This window comes from Bombus vosnesenskii, unplaced genomic scaffold, assembly GCF_011952255.1.
Source record: "Bombus vosnesenskii isolate JDL3184/JDL3185 unplaced genomic scaffold, Bvos_JDL3184-5_v1.1 scf7180000014795, whole genome shotgun sequence".
Taxonomy (NCBI): domain Eukaryota; kingdom Metazoa; phylum Arthropoda; class Insecta; order Hymenoptera; family Apidae; genus Bombus; species Bombus vosnesenskii.
This window is the reverse complement of record NW_022883647.1, coordinates 1-8985: the sequence shown is the minus strand read 5'-3', so window position 1 is coordinate 8985 and position 8985 is coordinate 1. Positions and strand designations below refer to the sequence as shown.

At 38.8% G+C, this 8985-nt stretch overlaps 1 pseudogene; it reads right to left on the bottom strand.

Annotated features, from left to right (window-relative positions):
- Positions 1–292: 292 nt before the first annotated feature.
- On the bottom strand, positions 293–1426 carry LOC117240570 (annotated as a pseudogene).
- Positions 1427–8985: the final 7559 nt, after the last annotated feature.

Here is an 8985-nt window from a genome sequence, read left to right as displayed (position 1 = left end):
TGATCGTGGCCGTGATGTAACGTTTCGAGGTTGTCGATAACGTGTTGAGTGTTCCGATTGGGACCTAACGTTTCCGTTGGTTAAGTTTTAGCGAATCAGCGAGTTTTTCGGTGATAAAGTTCATGCTAGAGCCGGTGTCTAGCAGAGCTCTACAACGGAATGGTTGAACTTTATTGTTCAATACGTTGACCTGCGCTGTGACTAACAAATCGTGCTGCAGTGGTTCAGAAGGAAGCGAGGTCAATGAGTCCGTTTTCTGTGGTTCGGACCCTAACAAGGTCGTTTGATGACGTCATTGTTTTCCTTGTCGTCTAGGACTGGACGATATATTTGATCCCGATGCCGTCGTTCGCGATAACCGAGATTCACGTTTCGGTGATGTTCGCGGAGACGATCGGGGAGACGTGGATGCGCGTCTCGAACGATGTGACGATCGCGGGGTCGGTGAACTAGGCGAAGATCGACCGTTGGGTGATCGATCGCTCGATGATCGGCTTACACGTGGTCGTGATTTGCTATGACCATGGTCTTGATGTAGGTATGTATGGTGTCGCTGCCTGCAGATGCGACATGAACCGGCGGAGCAATGAGTAATAGCGTGTCCCTTACCTAAACAATTGGTACATAGAGACGCCCTCTTGGCGATTTCAAGGCGTTTTTTAGGCGACTTCGCTTTGAAGACGTCACAATTCCATAATTCGTGTTGTCCTTGACAATTCGGACACACCAACGTATTATGTGTAGTTGTGAATGCGTAACTTCGCGGTGCGTTCGATCGCTGACGTTTGTGTTGATCGGGCTCTCATTTTATCACGGTTGATGCTGAACTTGTCCTGTCGCCGTTCGTCCGTGTTTTCAGAAAGTCTACCAGATGCGTATATGACGGCATTTTCTCGTCCGGCAATGTGCGCTGCCATTTGCGAATGATGGCTGAGGGTAGCTTCGATGTGAATAATTTTATAAGAGCGACATTTGAGGTAACTGGTTCACCGAGTTTTTCTAACGCTTGGAGGTTTACCTTGACCGTCTCAAGAAAATCATCTATCGCTTCGGGTGTCTCTTTGGTTATTTTCGGATAGTCAAAAATCAAGTCCTAGTGGCGCATGCAGACTTGACTGTGGCAGTCGAATTTTTCCTTCAGAACGTCAATAGCGATCGAATGATTTAACTCGGTGACATCTAACGATTGTATGCTTCGCGCGGCCTTTCCGGTCAAAGAGGATCGTAGGTAGTGGGATTTCTGCACGGGTGTAAGTCGCTCGCTTCGATCGATAGTGGATAAGAAGGAGTCGTAAAATGAATGCCAATTTTCGATGGTACCGTCGAAAGTAGGCAGGTGAATTTCAGGGCAGTTTAATTGATGTCGGCTCGGCGACATTAGATGACTCGCAGCCTTGTGATTTCGACGACGATGCTGGTGTATCATCCATGAGAGTGTGTATTCGTATTACCAGATTGTAATATGTGTCGGTTACTTGGGAAACGCGCGCGTCGTCTATCTCCCCTAAATCTTCTAATTCTCTTGTAACAATCGATATTGTTTCCACGTGTCGTCGAGTAGTGTCGTATAGGCCGTTAAATGGGCCTCATTCGGTTGTCTAGATTTTTCGTATTCATCGAGTCGTTTCGATAGAAAGGTAAATCGACCGATTTGAAAGCCTCGTCTCCGATGCAAGGAGGTAAGTTTCTCTGTGTTTTCCATTGGTATAGCAGATTGTGAAAAGAATGCAGTGAACGAGCTTACCTTGTGGTTGCGAGTTTAAATGTTACTCGTCACCGTGTGTGTCTCGTTTAATGTGTAAGACGTGTTCTTACTGAAGTCGACCCTCTAGTTGTTGGCGTGAGGCTGCGTGGTTGCGTTCTTGCGTTTTCAAGAGGGTTATGCCTTTTCAAAACTGATGGTCCCTGGCGCTACTGACTTCACTGGAGTGGTAACGCTTCTGCTGCCGTTTCTATTGGATTCACGTGGCACTGTATGGTAGTGGATGTCACTGGCGTGCACTTTTCACTTGCCACTGTATCCGGCTCGAAGGACCAAATGTTACGACCGTTCGCGGAGAGACGCGGTCGTTAGGAAAACGCTTCAGCGAGAGGCGTAAATATTCGCTACGATTATGTTAATCAACGCCGCGAAATAGTCGTTCCCCTGTTTCGGTTAAGATAACAGAGGTCGTTTAATGAATGTAACACTGTATTAACAGGTTTACATAGAATAATATATTTTACAATAATATGATGATTATATTACAGAAATTTGACTCGACTTTGCGGACTCTCTAGATAAATTCGTTTGCTCGTCAGATTTGTCGAAGTGTCACGTTTGACTCGGCAGAAGGAACTGATCGCCCTTCGATTATTCCTTTGTCTCATTTGGAAGACGACCCCCACTATGCTCGGGTCACGCCACCGCTCGCGCCTATGATCACGTATACCTCTTCTTGTGTGAAAATCGTAACGGTCAAAAATCGACGTTTCTAGAGCTCGCTGCTTGGCGACAACTATGCTCTCGTCGATACATTGTATATGATCCGGCGGGCAGATAAGATGGTCCGCCTGCGACGTTGTAGGACCGCGAGCGACGGTTAGAAAATACAGCCTGTGGTGAGACTCGTGGCGTAACATCCTGCATATAAAATTGTTACCTTTATCCAATGCATACCACCTCTCCCTCCTCTTTAAAAATATGACCTTTATGAACTTAATGTCTCCCAAAAACGTATTTAGCAGAAAGGATTCGACATCTATAACGATCCAATTAGAAACCTTTTCTAGAGACCATTAGAAACGCGTTCTCTATCCAATCCTGGCTGAAACATAATTACTCGCACCCCCAGTAACCCACCTCTAAGTCATTCCAATCAACGTACCATGCAAACACGAATCCAACGCGTTCCAGGAATACAAACAACTGCCTGTAGCTGTTTAGCTGTACGCGACGAGTATAATTATTTCGGGTACTCCTCCAGTGCAAAACAGACACCCAAACGACATTATTTCAACACAAAAATATTTAAAACAATAGTTATAAAAGCATGATACTTAATACCGCGCTTGACATCAGGTATAATAAAAATAAATTTCTTCAAAAAAATTTCAAGTTAAATCTTAAGCTTTTGTAATTATATCAAACTTGTTCAATTGACAATGAGCAATTTCCATCGTGTTTTGACAACTGACTCATCGTTGATGTATTTCCTCGGAATTGAAAAAGGAATGTGCATAATTTTGTCCTCCGTCAACACTCAAAATATTATCTGCATGCTATACTCAGGGATTCAATTTTATATTACGTTGCCTCATGTTCCATCACTGCTTTCCTACTATCAGTCACTTGAACGGTAATATAAACCAGTCTTCTATTTCCTATACTATTCTGCATACCATTTATCAGGAACAATACATTTTATTTGTTAATCTAATTAGATGCGAAGTTCCTCATTTGTCCTAATATCAATCAATGAATAAGTGAATTGAAATCTGTGAAAATAATGTAAAATCGGAAAATAAGGATAGAAATCTTTTCCCGATTACTTACAATTTATTAATATTAAATTGAATATACAAATATAAATTGGACAGGAAACGATATTTATTTAACGGAAACTAAATGCAATACTCGCATCTATATCAAATAACTTTACAGTTATTTTACCACTCTCGTCACAACGAATCTAACACACACACACTCTCTCTCTCTCTCTCTCTCTAACAACTCTATCAATTCTCACGACTCTACTCTTCGACGACTCGATACCTCTAACGACTCTACTCTTCGACGACTCAATTAGCTCTGATTCTCGCAACACGCACACTTTTCGATTCGCCTTGCGTAGCGAAACCGTCCTTCTTCTAACGTTGTCTATTGTTTCCCTCATACCTATGTAAGAACTACCAACTACGTGCCTTTAGTCACGTAGGCACTCTTAAATGTAAACGAAGCACAGAAACACGACGTACACGGTTTTTCTATTTTCAACTGATTTCTAATTCGAATTACTTTACGATATTACAATAAGTATCTAGTAATACGACTTCCGAACCGACGTAATTATTGCAATGATTGTTAAATTTCAAAACAATTTCCTATCCATGTTAAACATATTACGTATATGTGCATGTCTAGTATTTCGATTAGTTGCTCTACTTGCGGTAGTTCGCCATTCTGGATCATCTAGACTCAACAAAGATGCATTCAATTTACTCCATACCTTAAAAAGCTCTGTAGCGGCACAAGAGTTAGAATTTGCTTCAAACCAAGTTGTTGTTTTGCTTCGGAATATTTAGAGGTATTGTAAGGAATTATGAACTCCGGCAAAATAATGGCGCCGCTACATGTAACCGTAAAACAAGACGAATTTGTATCTTTTGACCTTCTTCTGACGATTATGAATAAACGAACGTGAGCGCAAACGATTCAGTATAAACTGTGACTAAACGTCTGTATAAATATCGTTTCGCGACAAGATCTGTTTTAAATACACTAACGAGTACACATTTTGGTAGTCTCATTATTCGATCCCCTACAGCTCTTATTAAGGAAGATAGAGGCCTGTGACAGTATTCAGCTTGGTAAACTTTGAACAGAGCATATTGATAAGCCAGAGTAACTAACATACAACCTTTTTTTTCTTTTTTCTTTTTTTTTACGTGGAGAAATCCTCATGGACACTCCGCTGTTGCAGTAATTGCGTAACAGCAGAGTAGTGTCGGACTCTTACCGACTAAAACTCCACGATGACCGCCCGACGCGTATGACAGAGGTGCTCCAGGATTCTCTAATGAATTAACTTCAGTTGCACCCCCTTCACTCGTTCTCTAGTTCTAGCCAGTCCTAATATTTCCTGACTATTGAATTGGCGTTAGGAGGGGCCATTACCCCTAGCGCTGTCTCTCCTTATTGATATTCACCGGAGGCTTGTCTTGTGTGCTTCGACAACTCGCATACAACCTGGTGGTACAAGCTATGAAAAAACTTCCCCGGACATGAGAAAACACATTTGCCCAGATAACGTACGAAAGGTATTAGAGCCCACCAAATAAGATTTGCTACAATTTGCTGTAGTACGTCACAATAAGCCTATGAGTTTCGCGCGTCAGACGATTTTCGAATTAGTTGATGCTTGGATGTTCAAGATACGGAAGCGCGGAGAGATGATACGTTTATGTACAACTTGATCATGGTGCAACCCATTCGTCAGCCAGAAAACTTCATGCACGATTTTCTAAAAAGAAACACATTTCCCCCCTTCCTTATGCCGTACCAATCCTCTCTCGTCGCTCCTTATCTCATACACAGACAGGCCAAATAATGTTGCCGATGACCGCCAACAGCCTGGGTTCATGTACGGGTCTCTTGCCTGCGACAGAAATTTGTTATGTGTAGTATGCGGGGCAGAAAAGCACTTTTGCCATTAATATGAACTAGAAGATTGCAGAAAAATTGTAAACATTTTCCAAATTTTATTAATTTCATTTCATTTCTTAAAGTCTACAAAACTGTTAATCAACATTAAGCAAATATACAAAATCTTGACGTACAGAATAATGGAGCGAATATTAGAAACGATACTACTAAATCTACAAGCTAAAATGTACTATACAAATTTTCTTTAAACTATAAGACATGCAAAGTATATATTTCTGAAAATAAAAAATATCGGATCAAACACTCTTCGAACATACTTCGAACGCTCATTATTACGTATATTACCAAACCAATGCATACAATATAATATATAAACTAAGCCAACGAAAGGCGCAGAGACTGGAGAACATGGGGTCCCCGAGCGTGCAGTACGCTTCAGCATCGTTGCGAACACCAACTCCCTCCGCTTGTCCCAATGCCATCTCGAACGGTGAGACTGCAAACAGAAAATATCCATATATACATCAAGATAGTAATGCAATTTCTATTCTTGCAGCACCGACGTAATACACGGTGCTCCGTAATCGCTCGAGATTCCATATAGTTGTTGAAATCTCTACGCATTAGGTAGATAAAACGTTGCGAGAAATCCTCTTGTCACAGTTAGGTCTTCCAAACCTGATCGCTTGCATTTTTCCCGCTACTTCAGCGTTGTAACGTTACTTTTATTTCTGCCAACTTAGGCACGACATCGTCTAAACTGCCCAATTCAGGACACGATGGCTCCTCCCGGGGATTCTGTTGAGACGATCCCGAATTTTCCGTGTCCTCACCATTGTAGAGCTCATAATTTGTATAATATACCTTCTTCTTCAAGCATTGTTTTTTATATTTCTGCCATTTTGAAGCTGCTGATAATCGCCGGATGCGTAAATCATTTTTAGCTTTGGAAAGAGCGCACGTCAGCATTGCTTCAATCCGTAAATCGCGTCTGCGCTTTCGGCGACACTTTGATCTTTTGCGGCGAACTTCGTCAATCCAAGTTAGTAACCGTTCAGTTTCTGGCTTGTCGGCGTTAGTTTTCGAAAGTCCCTTCTTTGTCCTCGCCATGCTTTCTCAATTATTTCACCTAATTATTGAGTAAGTAAAAAGTATACCAACCTGTATCCGGCTCCTGTTTGTTGTAGAACAATACAGAAGAGATTCACACAACTGCACACAAAGGATTTGAAACCACCGAGCAAAACACCCTCCTCACAGCACAGTCGTAAGATGACTAAGGGAAGTCTACGCTGCGCGTCTGAAGTCCGCTGTCTATACCCCCTCCTCTGTCTTTATGACGTAGTCTTACGCGCGAAAATGGAAACTAGTTCCGTGTAAAATCTTACGTTGGCCTTACATTCTCAGAAATTTTGAAAAATTCTTTAATCCAATTAATTTTTAAATATATGTGCGACAATTTTAATGCTAAATTTTATATATTTTGTACATTATATTAAAATTCTTCATTTACAGGAAATAATCAATAGCGTATGAAGGTGTACTGCACGTATTATTTGGCACGTACATTAACGTTGATGCAAGAATAATTATTCCAATGATTTTAAGTTACACACATAATAGATAAAGTAGGCTGTAGACTATGAAATTCGTATGAAATAAGCAGAGAATAGTAACTAAATAAATGTATATGTATATGGAACATAAATCTTGTAAAAATAATATACTAAATTACGTTCAAATCAAATATATCAACAAGATCTGTTGACTTCTAATTATTTTTTTGAAGCACTAGTATCAAATAAAATTGCGTCATATAAAAATGTCATCCCGAAACACAGTTTAACGTGATACAATTGTATTACTTTAATTTAAGCAGAAAATATCTAATCATATTTAACAATTTTGAAAAACATACCTCTACTAAACTATCATTATCTTTTCCTATACCATCGGCAAGGCCCTGAACAGCAAGCAGTTCAGCGGTTGTTAAATAACTAGCCAATTGTTCTCGAACTACATTTACTTCTCCCTGATACATAAAATCAACCAATGCAGCCAAATCATCGAATTTTACATTATTATTATATATTACAACAGGATGCTGACATGGATTATCGTAAAATAGAATAAGTATCATTTACAAAATATATGTTAACAGTAAGAAATTATTAAATTCTTAATTTCACTTTACCTTAAATAAATCTCTAAAATATGTACTACATGCAGATAATAGCAGTTTGTCTGCTCTTATTCCTTTTTCCTTCGCAGCTTAAATTTACATCAACGAGATCTTCTTCGGTTCTCAGCGTATCAAAAGCACAAGTAATATGTTTTAAGTAATTATTCCACCTAAGAGAAAACTGTTGAATCCGTAAAACAATTATATTAAATTTGCAATTTTCAATCTGAAAAACATTTGACTTCAATGAGTATATTTTGATTTTTACCTGCCGGAAAACTGATGGAACAAAAATTTGTTACAACTATCATGTACTTATGTAATTAAAACAAGACAAAGCTTTTATAAATATAAAAATTGTCATAAAAATTTTGACGCAACGCATTTGAACATTTTATGACTCATTGTATTAACACCACATTATTTCTTTTTTTGTGAGTGTAATAAAAGCAATAATATTTAAAAAATACATACTTGTTTAGATGCCTTTCGCAATATGACTTTCTCATAGAGCAGGTGGCTTATTACAAAATTCACGTCATAAATGTAATTTTCTTCAACTTCCAAAGCAAAAGTTATAAGTGTCCACCCAGGAATACCCAACATTTTGAAACACTTAAATAATACAAATTTCATATTTGGGTATTACATATTTCTAACGATTGAACACTACCATGCTTACCATGCTTTCATTAGCATGCTTAAAATGACTATATATTGAAATTATTTGTATGGTATGCCCATTTCCTTATCACCCTTTATTTTTCTTTCTCCTTCTGCAGAAGAGTTGAGACTATTTGTATCCTCCCTATATTTGTCTATTATACATCCTACATACTTTCACAAATAACAAAAAATAGCAAGGTCAGATATAGCTTCAGTGTATACGGTCATCACAATGAAATGTGAATTACCTTCTGCAGATCTAAAATATTAAACGTGAAACGATGATCTTAATTTGGAATAGATTATAGATACACAATCTGTTCGTTTTTTCCTTTCTTAGCAATGATCTGTTCCATTGTCAAACAAGTATTTCCGTCAGTAGCCGGATGAAATGCATTGTATTATGCTTATCATTATACTGCAAGTACTTTGAATCACTGAAATTGCAGAACCATTTCCTATGAAATGCAAATTTATATTGTGTTATGCTTATCATTATACTGCAAGTACTTTGAATCACTGAAATTGCAGAACCATTTCCTGTTATTGAATGCAAAACATACAGCACGAACACGTTTTCCATTATCAAAAAACACCATACAAATGTCTCATCCATTGTATTAAAGTGATAAGAGATAGACACAGCACCAAGCCTGCAGCTTATAATACAACAAGTTGCACCAGGTTCTCAATTTTCCCCAATTATATTCAATGTTTACAATAATTATTCTTCATATAAAATTGTTACCTTTATCCAATGCATACCACCTCT